Source organism: Miscanthus floridulus, chromosome 8, assembly GCF_019320115.1.
Source record: "Miscanthus floridulus cultivar M001 chromosome 8, ASM1932011v1, whole genome shotgun sequence".
In the NCBI taxonomy this organism is placed as follows: Eukaryota; Viridiplantae; Streptophyta; class Magnoliopsida; order Poales; family Poaceae; genus Miscanthus; species Miscanthus floridulus.
In genome coordinates this window covers 34,537,191-34,548,467 of record NC_089587.1, presented here as the reverse complement: position 1 = coordinate 34,548,467, position 11,277 = coordinate 34,537,191, and the positions used below count along the sequence as shown (strand labels likewise).

Genomic DNA, 11,277 nt, shown 5'->3' with positions numbered 1-11,277 from the left:
AAATGAGTTAGTTGTTGGCGCCCCAACGGCTCTCTCTGTCACGCTCTAACACAACTAATCGGACGCACCATTAGAAAGTGATTGGACGCAGGGGAGGCAACGTTAGGTCGAGTCCAGAGAGCTCCCAGAGCTGCTCGAAAGCGACCGAAACACATCTGATATTGCCGACTGGATGCAACCAACGTTAGGTCACACACGCTCGCGTGTGCTTGCCCCCTCTGACTGGACGCGACGCTCAGCGTCAGGTCACTCGAAGTACTGAACGTCCTGGTCACGTCGAAAAACTACACCGAGAGGTCCAGAGCATGACCGGACGTGTTAGATCGCTACTGAACGGACGCACGCCAGAGTCCGGTCACCTCTGCCTTAGTCGCTCACCTCGGGTCCAAATACCGGACGCGTTCGGTCAACCTGTGACCAGCGCGATCAACTCCTTTTAAACTCCAACTTCTCTACCCTTGCTCAAATGTGCTAACCATCAAGTGTATCACCTTGTGCACGTGTGTTAGCATATTTTCACAAATATTTTCAAGGATGTTAGCACAAACTAGAATCTAAATGCATATGCAATGAGTTAGAACATCTAGTGGCACTTTGATAACCGCATTTCACGACGAGTTTCACCCCTCTTAATAGTACGGCTATCTATTCTAAATGTGATCACACTCGCTAAGTGTCTCGATCACTAAAAATAAAAACTCCTATCAATTATACCTTTGCCTTGAGCTTTTTGTTTTTCTCTTTCTTTTTTCCAAGTGCAGCACTTGATCACCATGGCCATCACTATCTTCATGATCATCATCATTTGCTCCATCACTTGAAATGTGTTACCCTATCTCATGATCACTTAGAGCAAAGAGTTAGCACTTAGGGTTTCATCAATTCACCAAAACCAAACTAGAGCTTTCAGTTGTCCGGTTCCTGCCCAAGGCAAGACCCGGTACATAACCCATACTTCTGGGCAATTATTATGTTTGTTTGCGTATTAAGTTTTGAGGAGAAAGATTTACACCATCTGATATAGTTTTGATTAGAAACAAAACTTTTTTTTATTAAAATATGGATTAGTTAATGGTACAACTAATTATTTCATCAACCGAAATTTTGGGCTGGTTATTGTCTAATGAAATCTAAACAAATGTATTTATGTAATTCGTGACGAGGGTTGCCGTGTGAAAAATCAAGAGAGGTCTCCCTCATAATCATGGGCGGACAGACAAATCCTTGGCATATTGATAAAAAAAAGTTACGGAGGTTGATATGATGCGTCAAAAAGGCTACAAATGTCGATATTGAGTCAGAGAAACATATGGGTAGTATGAAAAAATAAAGTTATGATATATTTATATCTAAATATTTATGCACTTTGCAACGGAAGAAAAAAATATGCCAAGTTGTATTTTAATTCGATATATGTTTAATAGGACATTGTTATTTATTGACAACATTAACTTATATTATGGATATGATGGTCATCAAAAAATAAATTATAAAAGCATAAAACATAAGATATATACCGTTTATATTATCGTTTTGCATGAATATATAATAGTTTTCTCTCTCGTTGCAACACACGGGCATATTTGCTAGTAACTATTAATTTGCAGATTTAAGGTCCGTTTGGTAGGGATTCGAATTCTTCTATAAATGTTTTGGATCAAGATTCTCTTAGGAAACGTTTGAAATGATGAATCAGAATATGTATGCTGGATTCTGATTCACAAAATGGTTTTTCATATAAAAAATCATATGAATGAAAATATGCTTCAAAAGAGTTTCAAACTTTTTTTGACAAACAAACAACATAAATACAACCCATTTTAACTTCTTGTACTTAAAATTGATTAACTGAAAGAAAAATACGATGTGAAAAGGAAGAATCATCAATCACTATGAAACCATATTTCACCGCCTCAGACTATCTCCAACAACATCACACAAAATACAAGAATCATTCCATGTTTGGGTAGCGCTACGGGCAAAGGATTTAATACCCATTTTTTGTCATCTCCAGCAACAGGACTCAAAAGAGAACTCTTTCTATAAATGAGTCTCCATGAGAGATGATACTCATATTTGGATTGTGCCTCTGCTGTAACCCAAAATAGGTATCATATATAGGTATTCTGTTGGAGGCTAATACAGTACCATCCACTGACTCATTTTGGGTTTGGGTCTCCATATGGGTCATCCATTGGAGACAGTCTCACATCGGTAGGCGGCGTATCGTGAATCGTTCCAAACCGTTCAGAGCTGAATCTTTTTGTTTCTATGTTGTTTGGCCATGATTCTACCGATTCTTGTAAGAATTGGAAAGGATTCACGGTGCCAAACGCACCCGCCTTTAATCTCAAACTTGAAAGTGGTTTGAGCACACCCCTCGTGAAAATATTAACCATTCAAGGACTTGAATAATCCTCATGAACAGAATTAAACAAAGAAGCAAGGAGGTGCACCTTCAATACCCAAATTTGATCCCAAGCTCACACCAATGATGTACTTTATCATTCAGAACAATATTGCCATCAGTGTACCACAGATATTTGTACTAGGATTAAGCACACACCGCAGTTAATTAAGCATTCTGAACGATTAGCAGAGGAAGCCTAAAGTAATCCAGTGAGGCACGGAGAGACAGACAGACATCAGTCTCACAGACAAGTAAAACAAAGCCCAAACTTAAAAGCACACCCATCGTCAGCACTTAGCTAGGCATCACTAATTAGCTGCATGACGAGCCCGCGGACGCGAAGCTGGTGGCGAGCTCGGCGCAGGGTGACGGCTGCACCCCGAGCGCGGCGCCGCGCACGTCCCTGCACCTCCAGGCCGCAGTCGTTCCGCCACCCGAAGAGCTTCACATTGGAGAGGCAGATCCGCGTGAATGGCGAGCTCCTGATGCCCTCCAGGGACCCCGGGTGCTGGACGTTGACGCCCCACACGTTCCTGATGCGCACGGCGTCCACCAGCGGCACGGCGAGCTGGCTGAAGTGCGCGTCGGGGTGGTCGCCGACGTCGCCGGCGATGCGGACCCCGTCGCGCACGCCGCTCATGCGCACGTTGTCGACGGTGACGTTCCGGATGTAGCCTCCGCGGCCGACGTTGGTCTTGATGTGGATGCCGTAGCCGCTGTCGAAGATGCTGCAGTCCTCCACCAGGACGTCGCGCACCCCGCCGGAGGCCTCGCTGCCGATGGCGATGCCGCTGAACGGGGACGAGCCCCGCACGCGCCGGATCGTGATGCCCGAGCTCGGGCGTCCGTACGCGATCCCGTACTCGTCCCACCCGCTCTTGATCGCCACCAGGTCGTCGCCGGTGGATATGTACGAGTCCTCGATGCACACGTTGGAGCTAGAGTCTGCATGCACCAGGAACTTCAGTGTTGCTGTCGTCGTCTGAATTGTCATGCCTGGCTTAGGCACCATGCAAGTTTCTTTGAGCATGTGCCACAGACAGGAGCTGTAGATGCGTAGCTTACCTGGATCGATTCCGTCTGTGTTTGGGGAGTCATGTGGCGCCAAGATCATCATGTTGGTTACAACCACATTGCTGAAAGAAGAAATGCATGCATAGCATCAGTGTTTCTTCTCTATTTTACCAAAAGGTAGTATGGATTGGAACCGAACATCGTCCAATTTTGGTAGCAATGGTTCAGGATTCTTGATTTTTGGCCATGGACTTTATTCAAAATTCCAATTTTGTTTGCTCGTGGAATTTTCGTGCAAGGCTGGCTGAATAGAAATTCTGTTTCCAGAACCACACTGACAGTAAAAGCTGAAATTAAGTCACCACAAGTAAATATTTTCAGGTAGTAGAAAGTGCGCTTACTCGCAGTAAACAGGATGGATGTTCCAGAACGGTGAGTTCTTGAGAACGACGTTGGAGATGTGAATGCCGGTGGAATGCATGAACTCCACGAGGTTTGGCCTTGTGTGCTCAAGAGTCCTCCGCCTCCACATGTTCCACCACACCTCACCTTGCCCGTCGATGACTCCCTTGTCACCTAAAAATAATGAGAAAAAGGGGCGGAATCACAAATTTGTCCTCCCAGATACTATGTCAGTAGCATGGCAAATTTGTTTGTGCAGGTCTGCAGGATTCGGTCTTCTCCGATGAGGAGACCTGGTGTCTGTCTGCCTTTGTCCTCCCAGATACTCACGGGCACACAGTAAGCAACAGCGCGGTAAGCAGAGGAGGTAGCCGAGCGAGCAAGGGAGGCTCAGGTCACCTGTAATGACGACGTCGCGGAGGCCGTTGCCGTGGATGAAGCTGGCGTACCTCGGCCCCGGCAGCTCCCTGCCCCGGCCGTACGACGGCAGCGGCTCCATCAGCGGCCACCTCCTCGTGTCCTGCGCGCGCGGCCGCCCATGCATTGCACACATCACTTTCGTCAACGAACTCGAAATCGACACATCCATTGCACACGGTGGCAATGGCTCGTACTACCTACTAGGCTACTACGCACCTGGGTGGCCTTGAGCACGGCGCCTCTGGCGAGGAAGAGCGTCATGTGGCTGGTGAGGTTGAAGCTGCCGGTGAGCCAGGTGCCCGCGGGGACGTGCAGCGTCGTGCCGCCGCGCCGGCGCTGGTGCTGGATGCGGTACACGGCCTTGCGGAACGCCCACGTGTTGAGCGTCCGCCCGTCGCCCACGCCGCCGAAGTCGGTGATGGATATCACCTCCGGCCGGTGCTTGGCCGGGGCCACGCCGGCGCACGTCGCCGCCGCCGCCGGAGGCGTCGCACAGCACTACCGCCACCACTGCATGGAGCGCGGCGAGTGCACAAAGGACGGCCACCGCTGAGCCGCGCCACGACGCGGCGGCCATGCTGCCTGCCTTGCCTTGTTGTTTGCAGTTGCAGCGAGAGGGGAGAGCAGGGAGAGGCCAAGCAGAGGGCTCCAAGAAGAGCTTTTTCTTCCCCGGCGTGTGGCGAATGGCTGGCGATCCCTAGGAAAGCTTCGTGCTGGTCCAGGGAGGAGGGAGCAATGCAAATCTCATCGATTGGGTTTCGGCTGGTGGTGCTGGGGAGGTAGAAGAAGGGAAGCTCCAAGTGCAAGAATCCAGGACGGGGCGAGGAGAGCCAAACAGATGAGTCCACAGCAAGGGATGGCACGAGGGAGTGCTTTACTTGATAGAAAATTACACAAAATTACAGGATCACTCGCCATAGATTTAGCACGTAAACTAGTATTTGATGAAGTGTAAATCCTAAAACATATACTAGTACGGGATTAACAGATAGAGTGAGAGAGATAGGGGATCGAGGAGGTGCAAACCATCGGCCGCCTTCCTGAAAGACGAGCTGGCCATGGGGTTGCTTGACGGTGGCGCGGTGAAGACCGACGGTGAAGGCGATGTCGCGGTGGCGGTGGTGCAGAGGCGACGGTGTTCGGTGGCGGTTTTTCCATCGCTGGCAGCACCCCCTCTTACATCGTTTAGGGTTTATGGACTGTAGGTGGGGCGTCTGGCGGCTCAGGTGAACCTCGTGCCTTGTGTCCCGGCCCTCACCTACATTTTTATGGCACTGTGCGACGGGGGCCCACCAACCATGGAACAGTTAGGCGTCTCCGATCAGGGCGTGGATCCAAGGGCCCAATTGGCTGGCCAATTGGTTGGAGATCATCTAACATTCTTCCCCTTGATCTTACCTTATGTCTTAAACTCAACTTACTTACTTTATCTTGTTCTCATTCCATCATGGTTCAGTGCATAGAGCGTGACTCATCGTCACGGTCAGTTGCTATTATATTAAACAGCTACAATGCACATCTCTGTTTTGAAATAGATTCTCAACTAGGCCCTTATTATCCAGGAATCATAGGCTTTTCCTTAAATCCATGCCGGCTAAGTGTTCTCTGAACACGCCGGATGGTAAGCCTTTTGTAAGCGAATCCACGAGCATCTTTTCTAGTTCTTATATGCTCAAGACTAATTATATGATCCCGGAGTTTGTCTTTCACAAGCATAATACTTTAATCAATGTGTTTGACAGCACCACTTGACTTATTGTTGTGAGCATAACATACTGCTGGATTATTATTGCAGTATAGCTTGAGTAGTTTATATATGTCAGTCTACCACTTTCAACCCGGACATAAATTTCTTCAGCCAATTCACCTGCCATGTGGCCTCATAACATGCTACAAACTCAGCATACATTGTGGACGATGTAGTGACAGGTTTGCTTTGAGCTTTTCCACGATAGTGAATATGTATCCTGATATGGACTTTCTGTCATCTCCCACATAATTAGAATCTGTATACCCCTCTATGTGCAGAGGAATCAGATCTTCTATACGTTAGCATGAAGACCCTTCGTACCTTGTAGGTAACGCAAAACTTTCTTTACTAATTTTCAGTATTTTATTCTTGGATTACTCTGATATCTGCCAAGTAACCCGGTAACAAATACTAAGTCAGGGCGAGTACACACTTGAGCATACTGTAAACTTCCGACAACTGAACTATATGGAACCGCTTTTCATTTGATCGATCTCATATTGGTTCCTAGGACATTGAAATTTCTCATACCTGTCGCCCTTGACTATGGGAGCAGGTGAAGACTTACAATTTTGCATACTGTATTTCTTTAGAAGTTTTTCTAAGTATGTCCTTTTGTGATAATCCTAAAACCCCCTTTTCTCTATCTCGGTGAATCTCTATTCCTAGAACGAATGAAGCTTCACCGAGATCCTTCATATCAAACTTAAAGGACTAAGAACTTCTTTGTTTCTAGTAGTAGATTAACATCACTGCTAGCGAGCAAGATGTCATTCACATACAAGGCAAGGAAAATGTATTTCTCATTCTTGAACTTTGCATAAACGCAATTGTCCTCTATATTTTTTGAAACCCTAAACTTTCTTATTATACTATCAAACTTCAAATACCACTGTCTTGAAGCTTATTTTAATCCGTAAATGGATTTCTTCAGGCTGGCATCCCATACGTTTTTTTCTTCCACAATAAAACCTTTCGGTCGTGCCATGTAAACATTTTCCTCCAGATCCCCAGTTTAGGAACGTCCGTCTTTACATCCATCTGATGCAATTCTAAATCGTAATGTGCTATAAGCGCCATTATGATTCTTAAAGAATCCTTACAAGAGACTAGAAAAATATCTCATTATAATCTATGCCTTCTCTTTGCGTGAAACCTTTCACCACAAGTCGTGCTTTAAACCTTTATATATTCCTTTTGGAGTCATGTTTAGTTTTGTAGACCCATTTACAGCCTACTATCTTGGCTCCTTTAGGAATTTTTTCTAAGTTCCAAACACCGTTGGTTTTCATTGATTTCATTTCATCTTCCATGGCTTTAAGCCACTTGGATGAGTGAGCGCTTCTCATGGCTTCTTCAAATGAGGTGGGATCACCCTCTATTTAAAATTTCTCACATTCATAAACTTCGTAGTCATCGGAAATGGTTGATCTTCTGACTCTTTGAAACCTTCTAGAGGCCTCGTTAGATGACGCTTGTTCTATATGAGGCTATTGTTGCTCTCCCTCATGTGTGACAACGAGTTCTAGGAGATCCTGAAGGATAGGTTCCTCATGTTCATTCATTGTTGCCACAGGAGAACTAACAACAGGTGTTGTTACTACAGTGTCTTTCACTGATGGTACAACAGCAACAGGTAGCGTGAAGAATGGCTCCTGAACAATAGGAGTGGGCACGTATACCAGCTTCTCTTCAAAACTAATTTCTCGCGCTACCATGCTCTCCCCTGATGATATCATCCTCCAAGAAGACATCATGTCTTGTTTCTACAAACTTCGTTTGTCTATCAGGACAATAGAAGCAATAACTTTTTGACTTTTCTAGATAGCCAATGAAATGACAACTGACTGTCTTGGAGTCTAGCTTCTCTATGTTTGGGTTAAATTTTTTTGCCTCAGCTGGACAACCCCACACACGTAAATAGTTAAGTGAGGGTTCCTTTCCAGTCCACAACTCATACGGTGTTTTTGGCACCGACTTGCTTGGCACTCGATTAAGAATATGAATGGTGGGTTTTTAACGCCTCCATCCATAAACTTATCGGTAGGGTAGAGTAACTTATCATGCTTCTCACCATATCCATTAAGGTACGGTTGCGTCTTTCAGCTACTCCATTCTGCTGAGGCTCGCCCGGTGTAGAATACTGGGCTACTATGCTATTTTCTATAAGAACCTTGCAAAGAGTCCAGGAACTTGGCCATATGGGGTGTGTCGACCGTAGTACTCTCCCCCATGGTCGGACCTTACTACCTTAATCTTTAAGTTGTGCTGATTTTCTACTTCAGCCTTAAATATCTTAAATTTATCCAATGCTTCTGATCTTTCCTTAATTGGATAAATATAGCCAAAACATGAATAATCATCTGTGAATGTTATAAATGAATCATAACCATCCACACTCTTCACAGAAAAAGGACCACATATGTCTGTGTGAACTATTTCTAAAATTCTTGCGCTTCGTTTGACATCTTTCTTTATTTTCTTAACGTACTTTCCTTTTATGCAATCTATGCACTGTTCTAAATCTGAAAATTCTAAAGGCAGAAGAATTGATTTCTTAATCAATCGCTCTATTCTCCCCCTCGAAATATGGCCTAAACGACAGTGCCATAATTTCAAAGATGCATCATACACTCTCTTCTGCTTATTTGTTGCATTCATAGATGAGGAAACATTCTCATTCTCAGTGCTCACAGCATTCACATTCTCAGAAAGTGATAATACATAAGGCTTGTCTTGTCGGAAGGCAAGACCAACACACTTATTATTATACACAATCCGACATTTGTCATTACCAAAATGGCAATCATAACCATCATCGTCAAGTCGTGAGACACTTATCAAAGTTTCTACGCAAAGAGGATACATAAAAAATATCTGAAAGCTGAAGTCTAAATCCATCATCTAATTCTAGAGAGAGATCTCCAATGGCTTCAACTTCAGCTTCAACTTCATTTGCTACTTTAATCCTTCTTTCTCCTCTTTGCAGGGTTCTCCTCGTATGAAATCCCTGTAATAAATTTGCAACATGAACAGTTGCACCTGAATTAATCCACCAAGTAGATTTTGCATAACTTAAATACAAGGATTCACCTATGAATATAATGAAATCATCACCTCTCTTCAAAAGGCTCTCCAGGAAGTCTGAACAGTCCCTCTGGTAATGTCCATGCTTCTTGCACCATTTACACTGATCCTTTTCAACTTGAGCATTATTGTTCTCCTAATGGTGATCATTCTGAGAGGCTTTGCCTTGAGGTTTGGCATTCTTATTGAAGTTCTTCTTCTTGTTGTCCTTCACAAGGTTAGCAGAGTCACCCTGTAAGGATTTTAGCCTCTTCTCTTCTTGAACACACATTGCGATGAGCTTCTCTATATCCCACTTATCGGGCTGCATGTTGTAATTAACAACAAAAGTTTCATATTCCTTTGGCAAGTAAGCAAAAACCAAATGAATCAAGAACTCATCTTTGAGCCCCAAATTCCATTGGCTTCAGCTTCGAAGTCGTGTTGCTCATCTTCAGTATGTGCTCTCTAATACCGCTACCAGTATACTTCTCATTGAACAATTTCTTGATCAAAAGTACTGGCATAAGCCTTTGAAAAGCTAGTGAACTGACTCTCCACCTTCTTAAGATACTATGTGGAGGTATCACAATCTGGAATAGACCCTCTTATTGCATCTGAAATTGTGGACTTAGCCACCATCAAGCACTTGCGGTTTGAAATGTCCCATTTCTTGCGTTCGAGATCATACTTCATCTGCACTTCTGCATGATCTCACTGCCGAGTAGTGAAATCAGCATCAGTCTCATTATCTTCCCTCACCAGGTCCACTGGCTCAGTCGGACACGGGAAGGTAAGCGCTAGGTCATTTTCAGACAGCACAAGTGCTAGTTCATACTTCTCTCGCCATACCCTGTAGTTGCCCCCTTCAAGAGGCGGTATGTGCAAGATAAAAGCCATTGGATTGAGTCCTGAAAAATAGTGTCAGAGAAAGTGAGAAAACATGACATAAAGATTGCATGCCTTAATTTAACGTTGGTCAAAACTAAACATACAACCTTCTTATACACTAATTCTACATCACTGTTGGGCAGAAATATAATTAATGCAAGAAAAAACATATGAATAATCATTATAATATTGCTATTATCAACGTTGGTCAGAAAATAATAATATTATAATTTATTGAATAAAATTCAACTGCTCTTCAAATTAAATTCTCCCGTTGGTTCAAATTTAATTAGAAGATAATAAACTTTAACATTGCAGCGGAAACATGGAAAAATTCTTTATCTATTTTTTTCAGAAGCATTCATCTACTCTGAACAAATTATCTCGTTGGTTCAAATTTTGAACGAGATTTAAACTAGTCAAAAAATCATCAAAATTTGCTTCTAAAAATTAAAAAAACAAACAAAAAAGTTACTATGCAACTTGGGCCGAAACTGCTTGCGCGCTGGGTACTATCGCGGCCCAGCAGCGAATCCAGCCTGGCCTGCTCTGCTCTCGCGCAAGTTGTGCCTTCCCAGGCCACAACCCAGGCCTGGGCCGGCAAAGTCACTCGCCGCGCTCCCGCCTGGGCCAAAACTCGGCCCGTTCGCTCTGCACCGTCCATCTTAGATCGACGGTCAAGCGCGCTCCTCGGCGGAACAAAAATGGCACGCGGCGCCTCTCCCTCGAACCCTAGGCTCATTCTGTCTCCCTCCCTCTTCCTCTCTCTTCACAACGAGCAGCAGCCACCGAGCGAGAGCCGAGAGGTGATGGCGCCGTCGCCGGCCCCCTCGTCGGGTCATGCGCTCCCCAGCGGGTGAGCACACCACCATCGAGCGGCCTAGCCGCAGCGCCCTTGGCCAGAGCTCACGCAAGCCCAACGAGCAGCAACGGCTCGACCTTCTTCTCGCGCGTCGACGGTGTAGCAGCGAGGTAAGCCGTCTCCTAAGCCCTTCCCCTTTCCCCTTCTTCTCTCTGATTGGATCTTGCTCTATTCTTCTTGGATCTTGTCCAATTGGGGTTTAGGGTTAGGGTTACGTCGAGTTAGGGTTAGGGTTTGAGTACCGTTCTTCTTCCCCGAGCTGTCTACGTGGGTTAGGGTTAAGGTTTGAGTTCATTTCAAAATCGAGACCTTTTCTTACTCCTTTTCTTCACCCGATTTGGGTTTAGGGTTCAATGAACCCTCTGCTTAGATCCGAATCGAATCTCTCAACTCGTTCTAATTGCGGCTACTTGGTTTTCTACCCCGATAAGCTAGATCTATGCCTAGTTAGGCCTCCAATAT

The 11,277-nt window shown here is 45.0% G+C and overlaps 1 pseudogene; it reads right to left on the bottom strand.

Annotated features, from left to right (window-relative positions):
• Window positions 1-2,495: 2,495 nt before the first annotated feature.
• LOC136471570 (probable polygalacturonase) lies at window positions 2,496-5,027 on the bottom strand (annotated as a pseudogene).
• Window positions 5,028-11,277: the final 6,250 nt, after the last annotated feature.